Source organism: Moschus berezovskii, chromosome 6, assembly GCF_049115385.1.
Source record: "Moschus berezovskii isolate FMDL1 chromosome 6, NW_MosBer_1.0, whole genome shotgun sequence".
Lineage (NCBI taxonomy): Eukaryota > Metazoa > Chordata > Mammalia > Artiodactyla > Moschidae > Moschus > Moschus berezovskii.
Window position 1 is genome coordinate 7969572 of NC_142465.1, and position 21637 is coordinate 7991208.

Here is a 21637-nt window from a genome sequence, read left to right on the forward strand (position 1 = left end):
CGACTCCAGGTAATAATTTGTCAAAGTAAATAACAGTTTCCCAAAGGTATATAACTTCTAATGATTTCTAATAGTCACTTGAATTACTGGTCCTAATTAGTCCTAAGTTTTAAAAAATTGGAGAAGACAAGTCTGAAGAAGAGAAAATTTGAATTATATGATAGCTATAAAGGATGAAGTTTTAAATTTATATTATTGACGTAATTAATGTGCAGCTGTCAAGTATTAAGCTATTTGTCTTAAAATTATGTCAAGTTTATAAGTAACCTATCAATGTTTGCCTGCTTAGAGATGCTTCCACAGTGTGAAAAAATAGCTTGTCCTCCTACAAAAAGTTAAATATTTTTATGGAATGTTACTCAATTTTGTTATTTTTTTTCTTTCTTAAAAAGTATAAAATTAAGTTTGTGTACCTAGAGATGGTGATTTCTAAACTGCTAATTGATTGGAGTATTATTTATGAAGCTGGTGTATGTGATGCATATTTCATACGCTTGAGCACATCTATAATTTTCATAGTACGCTGTACCATCTAGAGGCAGAGACCCTGCATTATGGAACATGGATAAGGTTTGAGAAATGCATTTTTTTCAAATTAACAAGAAAAATAAACCTAGTAATCATTGTCTTCATCTTTCAACTCATAAGCAGGCAGAATGTTTTAACTAGATAACAAGGATAAAATAAATGTATTATCTTGAAGAACTATCATGAATACCATTACCCTGATTGTGTACCTCAGAGAATATTTTCAAAATTTATTTGAAAGAGTTAATACATTGATGATCCAGTTAGAAAACACATGCATTAGTAGTGTCCTCTAGGCGAAAAAGAAACACAATGCCACAGTTTACAGGAAACACGAGGAATAATGAAACAAACACATAAATTAAATAAATAAATAAGCAATCCCTGCCACCAAACATCTTCCCTGGTGGCTCAGATGGTAAAGCGTCTGCCCGTAATTCAGGAGACCCGGGTTCAATCCCTGGCTAGGGAAGATCCCCTGGAGAAGGAAATTATATTCCTTAGATTGACGATGAATGAAAAGAGGTTAAAAAAGGAAAAGGTCTTTCAGAGAAACACAGTATCACAATATTCTAAGGGATATTTTCTTCTGGGCTGGTAGACTTTGAAAGATTCCATCATTTGTCAAGTCAGGATGAAATAAACTCAGATTAAATGGAAAAACAACAAAGCCTAGCAAAATTATTCTGAATCTTTTTTATTACCCTTTCTTCTGGAAAGTTCAAGCAAATAACACTAGTTTTATTCTATTTGTAGAAAATAGCTATCCACTTGAAACAGTTAGACATTCAAAAATATTGAAAAATAAAATGACTTATTTTTCATTATTCTAAGTAAATGGAGTACTGTTTTACTGATAGCCTCACCGCTGTGGGGAATCACGAGAGACAGAGAAAGAGACACAGGTGAACACTGGGCCTGAATGGAGTCAGTTTGTGGCAGAGTTTGACATTTTAAATAAAAACGTCCAAAAGTCAGGTCTTTTTACCTATACATAGATACCCATCATGCCTAATTAAACTTTACAAGAGGAATAATTGATGCTCAAATACCTCATCTGAACTGCCACATAAAATAATATGCTTTATATTCAGTTTATAAAAATGGTGTTCACATAAGGCTCACAATTTTGCCATTCTGAGCCATTGAACAGTCTAAAACTCTTGACATACAGGGTTTTTAGAAAACAATGATAATATCTTTATAACATATTATTTCAGTAGTTGATTCCATAATATTTTTGTGAATCTTCATATATGCCATACAATGTAACAATATTTCACTATTACTTAAATCTTCTACCACAGTTTGGAAATAAAATTATGTGTATTCACCTTAGATGTAAATATAGCTTCTTACATTTTCACTTTAGAATTGAATGACTCTAAATCCTTTGAAATTTAAATAACTTCAATAGATAGGATATTAATTTAATTTTTAAAAACTCATACTCTTAAAGAAAAAGACTACTAATGTCAAATAAGTTATATTGCCAATAAGATTATAAAACAAATTGGCATCTGGGTTACATAATCCACTACATATTTGGGGAAATTTCCTTTTTGGCTGTTACCATACACTTCTGTAGCCATCAAACTGAGAAGGATTTAAGGAAAATTAGGAAAAATAAGATTAATTTGGATCTAAAAATTGTATCATTAAATCGTGGAATAAAAATGATCCTATTTTTAATCAATTATGCTCCAACAGCATAAATCTATGTAAGCAAAAAAATATATAAAAAGGCCTAGAATAAGATCTTTAATTGTTTCCTGTTAGCCTTAGTAGTTATTAATGCATTCTTTGCCTGCACAGGTGAGAACATGAGCAGTTATTTTGATTGTTCTGTCAATTATTAATAATTGTAATACAAAAATTAGTGCTTTGGGAGAAAACCAAGGAGCTGTTGATATCTGATCTTTTTTTAACAGAGGCAATTTGACAGGTGCTAAATTTTTTAAATATTAAGGTTTTGAAATATCAATAACCTCAGATATGCAGTTGACACCACCCTTATGGCAGAAAGTGAAGAGGAACTAAAAAGCCTCTTGATGAAAGTTAAAGAGGAGAGTTGAAAAGTTGGCTAAAAGCTCAACATTCAGAAAACTAAGATCATGGCATCTGGTCCCATCACTTCATGGGAAATAGATGGGGAAACAGTGGAAACAGTGTCAGACTTTATTTTTCTGGGCTCCAAAATCACTGCAGATGCTGATTGCCGCCATGAAATTAAAAGACGCTTACTCCTTGGAAGGAAAGTTATGACCAACCTACATAGCATATTAAAAAGCAGAGACATTACTTTGCCAACAAAGGTCCGTCTAGTCAAGGCTATGGTTTTTCCAGTGGTCATGTATGGATGTGAGAGTTGGACTGTGAAGAAAGCTGATCGCCGAAGAATTGATGCTTTTGAACTGTGGTGTTGGAGAAGACTCTTGAGAGTCTCTTGGACTGCAAGGAGATCCTACCAGTCCACCCTAAAGGAGATTAGTCCTGGGTGTTTATTGGAAGGACTGATGCGAAAGCTGAAACTCCGATGGACAGGGAGGCCTGGCATGCTGTGATTCATGGGGTCGCAAAGAGTCGGACACGACTGAGCGACTGAACTGAACTGAGGTTTTATTTAAATTTTATTAAAGTTATTAAGTTTTTTCTTTTAATATTTAAGTGTTCTAGAGTATCCACTTCATGAAGGAAATGGTCTTTAACCTGTTTTATTCACTGACACCAAAGAACTTAGAAAAGTGCTTGTAAAATAGTAAGCAATCCATATAATTACCTCAGTAATTCACATCAAGAGGAAGAGTTTTCTAAAGTTGAAATTTCAAAAATTAAAATCTTGAAAATTTGCCTTTGAGGGTGTGTCCATTTATAAAAACAATATATGTGAGCTTTTTATTTAGCATATGTTGGATATAGGAGGGATTTTGCTTTCAGCTTAGGGTTTACACTTAACCAATTCCCTTACCCCAATGTCAAGAAAATGAAAGCTCTGATTCTTTAGTGAATATTGCTTTCTCAAAGAAAATGACAGTGTAAGACATCTGATTCCATTCTGTCTTTTGTTCCATTTCAGAATAAAGACATTAGGACTTGCGTTTTTGTTCAGTCACTCAGTGTTGTCCAACTCTTTGTGACTCCCACAGACTGCAGCAAACAAGGCTTCCCTATCTTTCATTATCTCCCTGAGTTTGCTCAAATTCATGTCCATTGAATCTGTGATGCCATCCAAGCATCTCATCCTCTGTCGTCCCCTTATCCTCCTGCCCTCAATCTTTCCCAGCATCAGGGTCTTTTCAAATGAGTCAGCTCTTCACATCAGGTGGTCAAAGTATTAGAGCTTCAGCTTCAACGTCAGTCCTTCCAATGAATATTCAGGACTGATTTCCTTTAGGATGGACTGGTTGGATCTCCTTGTTGTCCAAAGGACTCTCAAGAGGATTTGAGAAAAAACTGCATATTAAAAACTAAAATGGTTCTTTGAAAAATGCATACCTAGAAACTATATTCATTTTTTTAAAATGTATTAACTTATTTAAATTGGAGGTTAATTACTTTATAATATTGTAGGGGCTTTCAACATACATCAACACGAATCAGTCATGGGTGTACATGTGCCCCCAATACTGATCCTCCCTCCCACCTCCCTCCCCATCCCATCTCTGAGTCATCCCAGTGCACCAGCCCTGAGCACACTGTCTGATGCATTGAACCTGGACTGAAGATCTGTTTCACATGTGACAATATACATGTTTCAATGCCATTCTCTCAAATCATCCCACCCTCGCCTTCTCCCACAGAGTCCAAAAGTCTGTTCTATACATCTGTGTCTCTTTTGCTGTCTCGCATATAGGGTCATCATTACCATCTTTCTAAATTCCATATATATGCGTTAATATACTATATTGGTGTTTTACTTTCTGACGCACTTCACTCTATCAGTTCAGTTCAGTTCAGTCGCTCAGTCGTGTCCGACTCTCCGCAACCCCATGAATCACAGCACGCCAGGCCTCCCTGTCCATCACCAACTCCCGGAGTTCACTCAAACCCATGTCCACAGAGTCGGTGATGCCATCCAGCCATCTCATTCTCGGTCGTCCCCTTTCCTCCCACCCCCAAACTTTCCCAGCATCAGAGTCTTTTCCAGTGAGTCAACTCGTCGCATGAGGTGGCCGAAGTATTGTAGTTTCAGCTTTAGCATCAGTCCTTCCAATGAACACCCAGGATCGATCTCCCTTAGAATGGACTGGTTGGATCTCCTTGCAGTACAAGGGACTCTCAAGAGTCTTCTCCAACACCACAGTTCAAAAGCATCAATTCTTCGGCGATCAGCTTTCTTCCTAGTCCAACTCTCACATCCATACATGACCACGGGAAAAACCATTGCCTTGACTAGACAGACCTTTGTTGGCAAAGTAATGTCTCTGCTTTTTAATGTATTATCAAGGTTGGTCATAACTTTCCTTCCAAGGAGTAAGCATCTTTTAATTTCATGGCTGCAATCAGCATCTGCAGTGATTTTGGAGCCCAAAAAAATAAAGTCTGACACTGTTTCCACTATTTTTCCATCTATTTCCCATGAAGTGATGGGACCAGATGCCATGATCTTTGTTTTCTGAATGTTGAGCTTCAAGCCAACCTTTTTACTCTCCTCTTTCACTTTCATCAAGAGGCTTTTGAGTTCCTCTTCACTTTCTGCCATAAGGGTAGTGCCATCTGCATATCTGAGATTATTGATATGTCTCCCAGCAATCTTGATTCCAGCTTGTGCTTCTTCCAGCCCAGCGTTCCTCATGATGTACTCTGCATAGAAGTTAAATAAGCAGAGTGACAATATACAGCCTTGACGTACTCCTTTTCCTATTTGGAACCAATCTGTTGTTCCATGTACAGTTCTGGCTGTTGCTTCCTGACCTCCATACAGGTTTCTCAAGAGGCAGGTCAGGTGGTCTGGGATTCCCATCTCTTGAAGAATGTTCCACAGTTTATTGTGATCCACACAGTCAAAGGCTTTGGCATAGTCAATGAAGCAGAAATAGATGTTTTTCTGGAACTCTCTTGCTTTCTCCATGATCCAGCGGATGTTGGCAATTTGATCTCCGGTGCCTCTGCCTTTTCTAAAACCTGCTTGAACATCTGGGAGTTCACGGTTCACATATTGCTGAAGCCTGGCTTGGAGAATTTTGAGCATGACTTTACTAGCATGTGAGATGAGTGCAATTGTGCGGTAGTTTGAGCATTCTTTGGCATTGCCTTTCTTTGGGATTGGAATGAAGACTGACCTTTTCCAGTCCTGTGGCCACTGCTGAGTTTTCCAAATCTTGAGGAGATACCCCTCATCCAAGGTAAGGTACAGCGGCTACACTTTGCTGGAGCAGCTGTGAAGAGATTTTCCACCTCCAAGGTAAGAGAAATCCAAATAAGACGGTAGGTATTGCAAGGGGCATCAGAGGGCAGACACACTGAAATCATAATCACAGGAAACTAGCTGATCTGATCACATGGACCACAGCCGAATGTGGTCCACTGGAGAAGCGAATGGCAAACCACTTCAGTATACTTGCCTTGAGAACCCCATGAACAATATCAAAGGGCAAAATGATAGGATACTGAATGAGGAATTCCCCAGGTCTGTAGGTGCCCAGTATGCTACTGGAGATCAGTGAAGTAACTCTAGAAGGAATGAAGGGATGGAGCAAAAGCAAAACCAATACCCAGTTGTGGATGTGACCGATGATAGAAGCAAGCTCCGGTGCTGTAAAGAGTAGTATTGCATAGGAACCTGGAATGTTAGGTCCATGAATCAAGGCAAATTGGAAGTGGTCAAAGAGGAGATGGCAAGAGTGAACGTAGACATTCTAGGAATCAGTGAACTAAAATGGACTGGAATTGGTGAATTTAACTCAGATGACCATTATATCTACTACTGTGGGCAGGAATCCCTTAGAAGAAATGCAGTAGCCATCATGGTCAACAAGAGTCCGAAATGCAGTACTTGGATGCAATCTTAAAAACGACAGAATGATTTCTGTTCGTTTCCAAGGCAAACCATTCAATATTACAGTAATCCAGGCCTATGCCCCAACCAGTAATGCTGAAGAAGCTGAAGTTGAACGGTTCTATGAAGACCTACAAGACCTTTTAGAACTAACTTCACTCTATAATAGGCTTCTTTTCATCCGCCTCATTAGCACTGATTCAAATGCATTCTTTTTAATGGTTCAGTAATACTGCATTGTGTATATGTACCACAGCTTTCTTATCCATTTGTCTGCAGACGGACATCTAGGTTGCTTTCGTGTCCTGGCTATTATAAACAGTGCTGCGATGAACATTGGAGTACATGTGTCTCTTTCAATTCTAGTTTCCTCCTTGTGTAAGCCCAGCAGTGGGATTGCTGGGTCGTATGGCAGTTCTGTTTCCAGTTTTAAAGGAATCTCCACATTGTTCTCCATAGTGGCTGTCCTAGTTAGCATTCCCACCAACAGTGTAAGAGGGTTCCCTTTTCTCCACACCCTCTCCAGCATTTATATTTTGTAGGCTTTTGGATAGCAGCCATTCTGACTGGTGTGAGATGGTACCTCATTGTGGTTTTGATTTGCATTTCTCTGATAATGAGTGATGTTGAGCATCTTTTCATGTGTTTGTTAGCCATCTGTATGTCTTCTTTGAAGAAATATCTGTTTAGTTCTTTGGCTTATATTTTGATTGGGTCATTTATTTTTCCAGAATTGATCTGCATGAACTGTTTGTATATTTTTTAAATTAATTCTTTGTCAGTTGCTTCGTTTGCTATTATTTTCTCCCACTCTGAAGGCTGTCTTTTCACCTTGCTTATAGTTTCCTTCGTTGTGCAAAAGCTTATAAGTTTAATTAGGTCCCATTTGTTTATTTTTGCTTTTAGTTCCATTATTCTGGGAGGCGGGTCATAGAGGATCCTGCTATGATTTATGTTGGAGAGTGTTTTGCCTATGTTTTCCTCTAGGAGTTTTATAGTTTCTGGTCTTCCATTTGGATCTTTAATCCATTTTGAGTTTATTTTTGTGTATGATGTTAGACAGTGTTCTAATTTCATTCTTTTACAGATGGTTGACCAGTTTTCCCAGCACCACTTGTTAAAGAGATTGTCTTTTCTCTATTGTATATTATTGCTTCCTTTGTCAAAGATATGGAGGAAATTGCAACCCACTCCAGTATTCTTGCCTGAAGAATCCCATGGACACAGGAGCCTGGCGGGTTATAGTCCATGGGGTCACAAAGAGTCAGACACAACTGAGACATAAGATGTTGTCAAAGATAAGGTGCCCATAGGTGAGTAGTTTTATCTCTTGGCTTTCTATCGTGTTCCATTGATCTGTATTTCTGTCTTTGTGCTGTCTTGATGACTATTGCTTTGTAGTATAGTCTGAAGTCAGGCAGGTTGATTCCTCCAGTTCCATTCTTCTTTCTCAAAACTATACCCTTTTATCATCGATACTTAATACAGACACTCTATAATGCTATGTAAGTCCAAAATTTATTTGTATAGTATATATAATATAATCCTAAGAGAGTGAATGCATGTTTTATTATTAATAAAATTATTCTATTACTCAGAATATTCTTTCTTCCACTAGCAACAAATTTTATTTTTATAGTGTTGAGGGATTTTTTTATAGTTTATATGTACAAATGTGCAGGGAAAATGCTAAAGTAATGTATTCCATGTAGGTCACAAATATTATGAGTTCACTTATCTAGTATGTGGTTTCTTTGTAAGCTGGATATGATATTGTTCACAAATGAAATGTATATACCTCAGCTATATGGTATTTCATAAGCTATATCATACTTCAATTATTTGGTTGTGTGTATGCCTGTGTGTTTTACTCTGCTCTCTCAGTGAAGTTATTCAATGCTGGGACAATTTCAAAGGAGACATTTGATTGAGGTTTTTGATGACTTTATTTTGAGTCCATTGAGGGGGAAAAACTCTCTGATCCCTGATTTTTAATGTCACTTTAATTCTCACTTCATTCTTGCCACCAATCTCTGTAGCTACTACAAATGGAGAGATCACTTATGAATTTCTGTGTAATAAACCCAGATAAGAAATTTTCAGATAATATCCCTGGGAAACAGCAACTTATTTTAGTGTATATACTTATACATCTTCAAATAAATATAGACTGGCCTCCTATTCCAGTACCATAAATGTCACTTTATTGTTCCTGAATAAAGCAATTGGGGTAAATGTTTTGAAAATAAGCATTATCTGAATTTCTATTCCCCTTTAGTTCTTGGATGAAAATAATTGAATTAGTCACTCTCAACAATTCACAACTCTCTCTTTTTTGGCCACACTCACAACTTGCAGGACCTTCGTTCCCTGACCAGGGATTTAACTCAGGCCCTCAGCAGTGAAAGTGCAGAGTCCTAACCACTGGACAACCAGAGAATTCTCAGATCTATTTCTTTTTGTATATTTACCAGAATGAACACTCCCATAACTGTCTTCCTCATAGAAAATCATTCTCAAATACTTAATTTGTTGCCTGAAAAATATTTTGTAAATAGAGAACACATGACATTGTCTCGTGTATATATTTACCATGTGTTGTAGATTTCACTCTTTGCTACGTTTTCCCCTGGGCATTATGCTTTTAAGATCTAGTATTAGTGTCTAGTACTGCTGCTACTCCGGGAGTTGGTGATGGACAGGGAGGCCTGGCGTGCTGTGATTCATGGGGTTGCGGAGAGTCGGACACGACTGAGCGACTGAACTGAACTGAACTGCTTCAAGTGTTTCTTGTGATCCATAGGGCTTTTCCATTGCCCCAGAAGTACACACTTGGTTACGTAGTTTTCTGACACCAAAATTAGTATTACAATGCAATTCTCCATAGCTGTCCTCTGACATACGAGTTGAGATGTTCCTTGGGATCTGTAACTGGGTGTGATTGCAGAGTACATGCCCACTTACTGTCACTGAGGGGAAGCAAGACTATTCTGTAAAACAACTGTCACTTACATTCGTACAAAATGCAGTCTTCCACAGTTCACCAATGCTTGGAAATAGTCAGGCTTGTTAACTTTACCAGCTGGCCAGAACAGGATAGCAGTGCCCTGTCCCTTTCATTTGTACTTTTCTGTTAGGTTGTGAGCATATCTCCATATGCTTTTAGTCATCCATATTTCTCTTTCTATGAATTACTTCTTTGTTCATTTCTCAATGGAAATCCCTGGTGTGCATGTGCGCCCACATTTGCATATTTCCTTGAAAACCAATTTTTAAATGAAAACCAATTTTTAGAATTTAAAAGTGACATTTCACGAAATAAGTCACTTGTTAGATTTTGGATGTGTCATTTCATAAACTGAAACCGTTAATTTTAATGTAGTAAAATTCATCATACATTTTCATTGTGGTTGCCAACTGTATTTTTTATTAGCTCAGAAGTATTCCTTTCCAACAGCTTTTAAATTCATTGGAATCCAAGAGTGATGCAATTGATCTCTCTGCATTAGGAGTCGGTTTTGTCAGTGTTGTGTCCTATGAAGCAGTGCAACTGTCCTGTACACGTGGGTCCCAGTTCTTCACTCTCTTATATTGGTTTTATGTTTGTTCATTTTTCATAAGCGCCACGCTGTACCTTTGGATTATATTCTAATTTTTGTATACTGAGTCCCCTTCTTTGATCTTCTTTTTAAAAACTGGCATAACTGTTAGAGACATTTTTATGTTTCTACATCAATTTTAGCATACACTCATTAAATGCTTCAAAAATTCTATTGAGATATGACTTGATTTATAAACATTTATTAAGAATTAATACATTTTAGTAAGTTATTTCATCTGTGGTGAGATTTTGTCTGTGCACATGAAGAGATTTTTATTTATGCAGGTGTTGTTTTATATCTTTCAACAGTTTCAATTTTTTTGAAAAGTCTTTTCTATATCTTTTCTCGGATATTTTTTTAATTTTGTTGTTTGAGAATGATATAGTTTTCTAATATAATATCCAGTTGGTTATTTGTAGAATTGAAAAGCATTATTGATTTTTATAAGTCTATTATGACAAATTAATTTTATCCAGAAGCTTTATAAATTGTTTTATTAGTTCCAAAGAGTTTTGGGTGATTCTGTAGGGTTGATCAAATAGCGTGAAAAAAAAATGACATTTTTCTTTTTCTAACCCGAAAAGGTTTGTTTTCCCTTTTTCCTTCTTCTAAAATTAGGACCCTTTGTAAATTGTATTAAGGTATATCTCTGGTAATGCTGATCTTAAACAGAAAGTAAGTAATTTTCTGAGTTTCTTGCAGGTATTTCACATTACAGCTTTTAGTAAGCCACAGAAAATTTCCCTTATCTGTAGCTTCCTGAAAGTTTTAAAAAATCATCAGTTCAGTTCAGTCGCTCAGTCGTGCCTGCCTCTTTGCGACCCCATGAATTGAAGCATGCCAGGCCTCCCTGTCCATCACCAACTCCCAGAGTTCACTCAAACTCATGTCCATCGAGTCGGTGATGCCATCCAGCCATCTCATTCTCTGTCGTCCCCTTCTCCTCCCACCCCCAATCCCTCCCAGCATCAGAGTCTTTTCCAAAGAGTCAACTCTTTGCATGAGGTGGCCAAAGTATTGGAGTTTCAGCTTTAGCATCAGTCCTTCCAATGAACACCCAGGATTGATCTCCTTTAGAATGGACTGGTTGGATTTCCTTGCAGTCCAAGGGACTCTCAAGAGTCTTCTCCAACACCACAGTTCAAAAGCCTCAATCCTTCGGCGATCAGCTTTCTTCACAGTCCAACTCTCACATCCATACATGACCACGGGAAAAACCATAGCCTTGACTAGACAGACTTTTGTTGACAAAGTAATGTCTCTGCTTTATAATATGCTATCTAGATTGGTCATAACTTTCCAAGGAGTAAGCGTCTTTTAATTTCATGGCTGCAATCAGCATCCTCAGTGACTTTGGAGCCCAAAAAAATAAAGTCTGACACTGTTTCCACTGTTTCCCCATCTATTTCCCATGAAGTGATGGGACTAGATGCCATGATTTTGTTTTCTGAATGTTGAGCTTTAAGCCAACTTTTTCACACTCTCCTCTGTCACTTTCATCAAGAGGCTTTTTAGTTCCTCTTCACTTTCTGCCATAAGGGTGGTGTCATCTGCATATTTGAGGTTATTGATATTTCTCCCGGTATAATTGGTATTAATTTTATCAGCTTATTTTCCTGAGTCTATTATGATCATCGTTTTCCTTCAATTAATGTGGTAAGCTGATACATTTTCTGATGCAGAATAACCATTGCATTCTTAGACAAAAGTTTAATTGATCATTATGAAATATTTTGAGTACTTTTTTGCCTTCCGAATGGTTATAACTTAAATAAGTCTATTATTCACTGTTTCACTGTTCTTTCATTTTCTAGTTTTGTATCAAGTTTATACTAACTTCAAAAAAGTAGGCTGAAAAATTTTCCTCTATCTCCATACTCGAAGACTCTTGAGAGTCCCTTATACTGCAAGGAGATCCAACCAGTCCATTCTAAAGGAGATCAATCCTGGATGTTCATTGGAGGGACTGATGCTAAAGCTGAAACTCCAATACTTTGGCCACCTCATGCGACGAGTTGACTCACTGGAAAAGACTCTGATGCTGGGAAAGGTTGGGGGCGGGAGGAGAAGGGGACGACGGAGAATGAGATGGCTGGATGGCATCACCGACTCTGTGGACATGAGTTTGAGTGTACTCCGGGAGTTGGTGATGGACAGGGAGGCCTGGCGTGCTGTGATTCATGGGGTCGCGGAGAGTCGGACACGACTGAGCGACTGAACTGAACTGATCTCCATACTCAGCAATAAACATATAATGAGGATAAGCTGTTCTTTGAATTTTGGGAAGAACTCATCAATAAAACCAATTGAGTTGTGACTTCTTGTTGATAAGGTCACATAGGTATTAATCATCACTGGAATTTTTTTTTTCTATTTTGTCTTGTACCATTTTGACATTTTACATCTTTCCCCCAAATTTAAACATTTCTGTTTAATACTCAAAATTTATCATATAATTTTTCATAATATCCCTTTGCTATCTTGCAGCTACAATTGTGTCTGTAATTAGATATCTTCTATTCATTTTGTATTTTATATTTAAATTGCTTCCATTTTCCTTGACCTGACGATTGTTTATTCATCCATCTCTTCAAGAAAGAGGTTTTCCTTGGTTACGTTGTTGTTTGGTTTCTGTTCCAGTGATCACTTCCTTCCTCTTCTTTGCCTGGATTTGTTTCTCTATCATTTTGTCAGTGGTTTACTAACATCTCGCAGTGAATGCTTATCTCATTTTTTTTCTTTTTATTCTTCCTCAGGTCAGTTCAGTTGCTTGGTCATGTTCGACTCTTTGTGACCCCATGAAATGCAGCACATCAGGCCTCCCTGTCCAACAGCAACTCCCATAGTTTACTCAAACTCAGGTCCATTGAGTCGGTAATGCCATCCAACCATCTCATCCTCTGCTGTCCCCTTCTCTTCCCACCTTCAATGTTTCCCAGCATCAGAGTCTTTTCAAATGAGTCAGCTATTCGCATCAAGTGGTGGATTTTCAGCTTCAACATCAGTCCTTCCAATGAAGACTCAGAACTGATATCCTTTAGGATGGACTGGATGGATCTCCTTGCAGTCCAAGGGACTCTCAAGAGTCTTCTCCAACACAGCAGTTCAAAAGCATCAGTTCTTTGGTGCTCAGCTTTCTTTATAATCCAACTCTCACATCCATACATGACTACTGGAAAAACAATAGCCTTGACTAGACAGACCTTTGTTGACAAAGTAATGTCTCTGCTTTTTAATATGCTATCTAGGTTGGTCATAACTTTCCTTCCAAGGAGTATGGGCCTTTTAATTTCTTGGCTGCAGTCACCATCTGCAGTGATTTTGGAGCCCCCCAAATAAAAGTCTGTCACTGTTTCCACTGTTTCTCCATCTGTTTGCCATGAAGTGATGGGACCGGATGCCATGCTCTTAGTTTTGAGTGTTGAGCTTTAAGCCAACTTTTTCCATTCTCCTCTTTTACTTTCATCAAGAGGCTCTTAAGTTCTTCTTTGCTTCTGATTATAGGGTGGTGTCATGTGCATATCTGAGGTTATTGATATTTCCCCTGGCAATCTTGATTCCTTTATTCTTCCTCACTCCATGAAAAATGAACTTAAAGCCAAATATGCTTCTCTAAGCAGAACACTGCTATGTCACACATGTGTTGGTATGTTGTGCTTTCACTGTTACACAATTCCATGTATTTTCTCATTGGTCTTATGAGACCCTCTTTCAGGCACAAATATTCAATAGTATACAGATTTATTGCATTTTAAGCTATTCTCTTGTTATCAATTTCATTTTATTGCATTATGATCAAAGAATATGATTTTTTGAGATGTTGATTCTTTGAATTTATGAAGCTTCCTTTTAGGGTTAAAGCAAAAGTTGATTTCTCTGAGTGGATTTGAAAAGAATGTATGAAGTTATATATTCATTCCAGCTCTTCTGTTCTAGATCCATTGTTCTTTAACATATCTATTTCCTCCTTATAAACTTAAAAAATAATCTTAAATTCATTAGTCTGTTATTAAAACTGCTAATCCAACTTGCTTTTGGTTAATATTTACTCTATATCATTATATTCGAACTTCCTTTGTTCTTTTGTTTCAGGTGAGTCTAAGTATGGCAAAGTGCTTCTGATTCTCACTTACGAAAGCGTTTTCATATACATTGTTCTGTTTGATACTTCCGCTTCACAGGGAGTGAAATGACCTACCCTGTTCTTAGGCTTTCAGAACCTCAGTGCTTTCCCTTAGACTTCAGCAGAGACAGCAGAGTTTGCCCTGAGAGCAAGTTAGCCACTTTCCTCTTTACTTCCAGTGTCCTCATTCTGATTCCCTTCCATGGAAATGCCATATTCAGAAACTTTGACATTCACACTCTCAAACCTCACTCTGCCTCATTCCCACAGTGTGTCACTAGGTGACTTCCCAGCTCATAGGATTTGAGAGAATTTTTAAATAGGTAACGATTAATTTTCCTCCTTCTCAAGGGGTGTTTAAATAATTAACAGCAACCTCCAGTGCCTCAACTCAAGGGAATGAGTAATGTAATTTCCAGCTCTGGGCACGTATAGTGGGAGAAATGTTTTTGAATCATGGGGTGTGGGAGTAGCCAGTTTTGGGCTTGTCAAGCTGAATCACCTTGGGTAAGCAGCTCGGCCCACACTACCCTCACGACAGCTTAGCATTCTGAGTAGTCAACCTAAAGTTACAGGTGAGTAGAGAAGACTCACGGAGAAGGCAATGGCAAGCCACTCCAGTACTCTTGCCTAGAAAATCCCATGGATGGAGGAGCCTAGTAGGCTGCAGTCCGTGGGGTCGCTAAGGGTCGGACATGACTGAGCGACTTCACTTTCACTTTTCACTTTCCATTTTCACACATTGGAGAAGGAAATGGCAACCCACTCCAGTGTTCTTGCCTGGAGAATCCCAGGGAAGGGGGAGCCTGGTGGGCTTCCGTCTATGGGGTCACACAGAGTCGGACACGACTGAAGTGACTTAGCAGCAGCAGCAGAGAAGACTCAACTTCAAAAGATGAAAAATTTCAACACTTTTACAACCACTGAAAACCATTAAATTTACACATTCATTATATATGTATATATGTGAACGGAACTGATGCTATTTATGAAACATTGATAAGAAATTTAATTTTATCCAAAAAGTATCATAAAAGCATGTTAACATTTTTACTCTTATAGGATCTACTCACATTATATGGGAATAGTTGTCAACAAATAGATCAATTAAAGTCATAATTTTGAGTTTTTGTTCGATTTGTCAATGAAGATTTTACTATGGCCTAAATGTCCCTAGATGTTCTATACCCCAACGCATCCTCTACCTTTTTTCCTCTTGCTCATGTCGCTGCAGCCACACAGGTTCTTTGCTGCTCCCTAATCATACCAATCATACATGTGTGCTAAGCCGCTTTAGCCATGTCCAACTCTTTGCGTCCCTTTGGACTATAGCCAGCCAGGCTCCTCTGTCCATGGGATTCTCCAGGCAAGAATACTGGAGTGGGTTGCCGTGCCCTCCTCCAAGCCATCTTCCACGACCCAGGGATCTAACCCCTCTCTGCTGCATCTCCTGCCTTGCAGGCAAACTCTTCACAACTGAGACACCGGGGAAGACTCCATACCAATCATACATTTCTGCATTTATGTCCTCTCAGCTGGAAACACTGTTGTCCCAAGTTTCTCCCAGGAATAGAACTACCTTATGTGATTATCCAATACACATAGCACCTCTACCATCCAATCACTTTCTTCACGTGCCTATCTATTCAACCCTTATCACCAACTAGCATATAATGGATGTCATTTTTTCCATAAATTCAATGAAAGCAAAGAATTTGTGTGTCAAAAACACTGTGCCTAGGACTTCCCTGGTGGTGCAGTGGACAAGAATCAGGTTGCCAGGGCAGGGGACACAGGTTCAATCCCTAGTCTGGGAAGATTTCACATATCATGGAGCAACTCAGACCTTGTGCCACAACTACGGAGCCCACTATGCCGCAACTCCTGAAACCCGCCCACCTTGAGTCTGTGCTCTAGTCTGTGTTTAAGACGAGAAGCCGCCACAGCGAGGAGCCGGCACACCAAGTGAAGAGGAGCCCTGCCCTCTGCAACTAGAGAAAGCCCACGCACAGCAGCACAAACCCAGCGCAATCAAAAATAAATAAAACAATAACTTAAATAAAACTCCACCTAGGAAAACAATTGGGGATTCAACAGTTTTTTTGTTAATGGATAAACCAAAAGAGAATTTAAGTACTATGCAAATTAGTATAGATATCCTATAACTCTAAATAGTATAATTTTTCTGCAGTGTCTTAAGTGGCATACTGTTTTATATAAATGAATGACATTATGAAAATGTTTTGGCTCATGACAAGTTCCTAATTATTGCTTTTACCAGTCAACTTTTGTGGAGGATTGAGATTTTAATCATCTAAATCATATTTAATTGAAAATATTTGGAGATTAGAGCAAGCTAATAAAATCAACAAATATCTAAGTACCAATGTGCAAATGTTTAGATTTGTTTTATACTTCTATCAATTGAAAGATCAGTAATCGATTTTGTTTAGTGATTGAGATTTCAGGCTCTCAAAGTCATTGCTGGAACATATCATAAAGCTGGGTGGCAGATGGTTTTAACTCCACCACATAAATCAGGTACAAGAAACCTAACATGGCTATATTTTGGTGATTAGATTAAATCCATCTTTATGCCCCTCTTTGTCGTAGATAGTAATTCAACATTAGTCATTAATGGGGAAATTTCTCTCTCTTGTCTCTAAGATTCTATGAAGATGCCAGGATTTCACGCAGTCCAGAAAATGAAGGTCTTTTGTTCTCACTAAAGCTGAAGGCTTGCTTTGATCTTAAGTTGGCATTTTCCTTTGGAGGAGGTAACGTGCCAAGGACAGCAGAAGCTACGCACTACCTGACTCTCTCTTCACTTCCATCTTATTCTCCTTTGCCCTCCTTGAACACAAGAAACTATAAATACGACTCAGTTTACCAGATTCTATGGCAACTTGGGGTGGCCATGTGACAGAGTCTGAGCAATGAGTTGAACACAGAAGCTCACTGGCACATGGTATATGATTCACTGGTACACAGCTACTTCCACATTCTTCTTCCTGCAACAGCCATGTGAAGCTGGAGGAATAGATACCATATGAAAAGCAAAAGAATAAAAGTCAGCATGCTAATAGTGGCAGAAGAGAGAGCCAGCAAGAGCCTGTGTCCTTGATGGCCCTGCTGAACAGCTGGGGCAACGCCAAGAACCAACTATGCATGTGCTAAATGCTATGTCCCAAAACCGAACACCTCTTTATTTAAAATATTTTAAGATTCTCTTTCTTGTAGCTGAACACATTGCTAATTGAAATGCCAGTCTTGGGCAAGGGGATCTTTGTCTAGCATGGCAGCCCAGCTACCTACAGTCCCAGCTCTGTAGGTACCCCGTGTTATCATTTTCTGCAGTGAGGGCTGCTTCTCTGGGCACTTGTGATAAAGTGAGCACAGTTATCTGATAATTGCTGGTAACCTCCAACGCCTGCCTCCTTCGTGGCCTTGGTGAATTTCACCACTCCACAGAGTAAGCAGGCCAGCTTTTGCCCTCCAAGCACTTATTTTCTTCTCCTTCCCCATGGAAATATCAAGCATATTCACTGCAATTGAGCCTTAAACCCTAAACTGAGATCTCTTTTAAAGGGTGAGACAGAGAAAGAAATGAAATAGGAAAAGTAGAGGATGATGTTAAATACTTTTTTTCATATTAATTGCCCAGTTACACTATTATAACCTATCCTGTTTTGGCGTAAGTGTTGATATTTAATTTAGTCGTTCAAAAGATCAATTTTAAATTCCAGAGTCTGCCTCAGTTAGCAAGCAATCAACTGAATGATAGACACACCTAGTATGTTGTTGGTTAAAATACCAAATAACAAATTGCTATGTTTCAAACCTTAATATTTCCTTTAAAAAAACAATCACAGACACAACCAAAGTTAATTTGAAAACAGATTTTATCTCCAGGGATAAAAGAAAAAAAGTATGACATCAACTTTATATTAGCCACTTGAAATCACCTTTAAACCAAAGCCTATGTCTTATGCTCATGTCAGGCACAATTTAAAAATATCTACCTTTATCTAGAAATTAGCAGAACTTATTTGCAAAATATTTAAGAATACTGTCTCATTTTTTTCTGGCTAAAGAGAAATGCTGTCATTTCTTCCATTTATTAAAAATAATCACTCAACTCCACTTTCCAAACTAGAGTTGCCCTATTTCTCTGCTCCCGTTTGTAACAACTTTTGTAAAGAGAATTTCTCCATATGTTGTCTCCAGGTCTTCATTCTCTTAAACCTATCTTAATCAGATTGCTACCTCTACCTGTCACCAAAGCTGATCTTGTCAAGGTTGCCAACGTCGCCTCAGTGCTAAATCCAATGACCAATTCTCACAATTGATTATTCCCGCCTCCTTCATTCATTTTATTTCTAAGTTTCCAGTTCCCTGCATTCTTTTCGTTTCCATCCCTGCTCACTCTTTGATCATTCTCAATCTCACTTGTTGGTTGTAACAATCTCTCCCTACCTGGAAGTGTCCCAGGAATCAGTCACTAGATCTCTGCACTTTCCCATCTCCACATAACTCCCTTGGTGATCTCACCCGTTAGGATAGCTTTAAATGCCATATTTGTGTCAACAACTCTCAAATGTATGCTTTCATCTCAGACCTCTTACTCAGTCTGTGTCATATCGAGCCACCAAGCTGATATACCCATCTACATCTTTAAACTATCCACTTGTTCTTCAGCCGAAATCTTTTATTTATACATATATAAATGTGTGTGTGTGTGTTAAGTTGTGTCTGACTCTGTGAGCCCATCGACTATAGCCTTGCTGTCCATGGGAGTCTCCAGGCAAGAATACTGGAGTAGGTTGCCATTTCCTTCTCCAGGGGATCTTCCCGATACACACACACACACACACACATGTATAAAGAAATTAAAAATCAGTTTTCCTAAGAAGCCAAAATACGCGGTTAATCAATTTATTTTCTTAGAAAGAAATTTACAAGTAAAAAATATAAACACACTTTTTGTGCCTAGCCAGTTTCTTCAATAACTGAATCTTTCACATATTAATATGAAGTCTTAGAAACAGTGCTATAGATATTCTAGAATGTATTTTTACATTAGTAAATGTGCTTTAGAAAAAGTTAAGCTTTCTTTTCCCAAGTGTGCTCTATTTTCCTTCATTCAAAGAAAAATACGCCAAGTTATACGCCTCAAGAAAGTGTTAGCTCATCTTTATTTTTATCTCAGAAAAAAACAAAACCAAAGTCTCTTACTGACATTGTTAACAATGTTGGCCACTGCTTCCACCCTTATCAAGCTAAATGAGGGCATGTTTTCCATTTTCATAGGATTGTGACAAATAACTAAGCAAATAACTATGTTACTACAACCATTGCTTTAAACAGTTCATAATTAAACTCCCTCTTAATGTGAAAAAAAAGACAAAACCACGTTTTGTGGATTTGGTAATTTTCTACAGAATTCTCAATAAACTAGGGAAGTACCAATACCACATCAAAGATTATGTCTAAATTGGATGGTCCTACTGTGACCCTGAGGGTAATCTTGGAATCTCTTAAGCCTACTTTGCAGAATTAAATAGAAGTTATATATAATATTTTTAAATTCTTCAGAAAATATGCTAAGACTTTCCAAATCATATTGAACCTTTAAATTACCAGAGATTTGGCTGATTTCTATTTATTGTTATAAAATGTAAACAACTCAATCTTTGGAGATTTAGTTTGTATACAATAGGGAAGAAAAACCTTTGAAAGTATATTCATTTTGATGCTTGGATGAATTAGAAAGGAAGATTTCATTGTCTTCAAAGGCAACCTGGAAATGGATTTAGAAACTGTTGCCAAAATTTTGTCCCATGATTATTACCTGCACCAAAAAACCCAATACTAGAAATAAAAGCTATGTTAATACATTATGAAAATTCTTTGCAAAAAAAATCAATGATAACAGAATAATTACAATCACAATTCAGTTCAAATTTACTGAGCAGAATCTCTGAGTCCAACACTGTGCTAGGACGCGTGAGTGCACGCTAAGTCAGTCAGCGGTGTCTGACTCTGTCACTCTCTAGACTGTAGCCCCCAGGCTCCTCCGTCCATGGGATTCTCCGGGCAAGAGCACTGGAGTGGGCTGCCATCCTCCTCCAGGGGATCTTCCCGGCCCACAGATCGAACCTGCCTCTCTTACATCTCCTGCACTGGCAGGTGGATAGTTTACCACTAGAGCCACCTGGAAAGTCCCTGTGCTAAATATGCTACATGATTTTTCTTATTTAGAACTCATGACAAAATCATGATATAGATATTATTATTCTCAACAGTTTACAAGTTTCTGTAAAATTTAGTTTAAATTACTTGCCCGAAATCCGTATCGCTAGTAAAGGAGAACAAGATGCCAACTCAAATTTACTTTGACTCTAAACCCATTTCCTTTACTATAGGGCAACAAAGGTCCATCTAGTCAAGGCTATGGTTTTTCCAGTGGTCATGTATGGATGTGAGAGTTGGACTATAAAAAAAGCTGAGTGCCAAATAATTGATGCTTTTGAACTGCTGTGTTGGAGAAGACTCTTGAGAGTCCCTCGGACTGCAAGGATTTCAAACCAGTCCATCCTAAAGGATATCAGTTCTGAGTGTTCATTGGAAGGACTGATGCTGAAGCTGAAACTCCAATATTTTGGCCACCTGATGTGAACAGCTTACTCATTTGAAAAGACTCTGATGCTAGGAAAGATTGAAGGCAGGAGGAGAAGGGGAAAACAGAGGGTGAGATGGTTGGATGGCATCACCGACTCAATGGACATGAGTTTGGGTAAACTCTGGGAGTTGGTGATGGACAGGGAGGCCTGGAGTGGTGCGGTTCATGGGGTCGCAAAGAGTCGGACATGACTGAGTAACTGAACTGATCTGAACTGAACTGAAGAGCTCGCTAGGTAGCGCTAGTGGTAAAGAATCTGGCTGGCAACGCAGGAAACGTTAAGAGATGCGGGTTTGATCTCTGGGTCGGGAAGATCCCCTGGAGAAGGACATGGCAACCCACTCGAGTGCTCTTGCCTGGAGAATCCCATGGACAGAGGAGCCTGGTGTGTTACAGTCCATAGGGTCGCAAACAGTCAGACAGGACTGAAGCGACAACACAACACACAACACAGGTTAAGTAGGTTTATCTACAAATTACAATAGAAAAATTATTTGTGTTAATTGGTGGGGGTGGGGGGGAGGGTAGATCAGCGGAGAAATTTAAAGTGAATTTCTGATCCTAGAAGTTAATTCTGGCATTGCCGTTGAAAAGGTTAGATAAATATGTAAGAGCTTTAAAATAATAGCACAAAATCTGTGGCAAATTGAAGTGTAACTTAGACAGTTATTAGTGTCCAAGAAGCTCCAAAGCAATAGGTGAGG

The 21637-nt window shown here is 38.4% G+C and overlaps 1 non-coding gene across 1 annotated transcript; it reads left to right on the top strand.

Moving 5' to 3' along the window:
* The first annotated feature begins 928 nt into the window (after positions 1-928).
* On the top strand, positions 929-1000 carry TRNAY-GUA (transfer RNA tyrosine (anticodon GUA)). The gene has a single exon. It is a non-coding gene; the product is annotated as a tRNA-Tyr (tRNA).
* The last annotated feature ends 20637 nt before the right edge of the window (positions 1001-21637 follow it).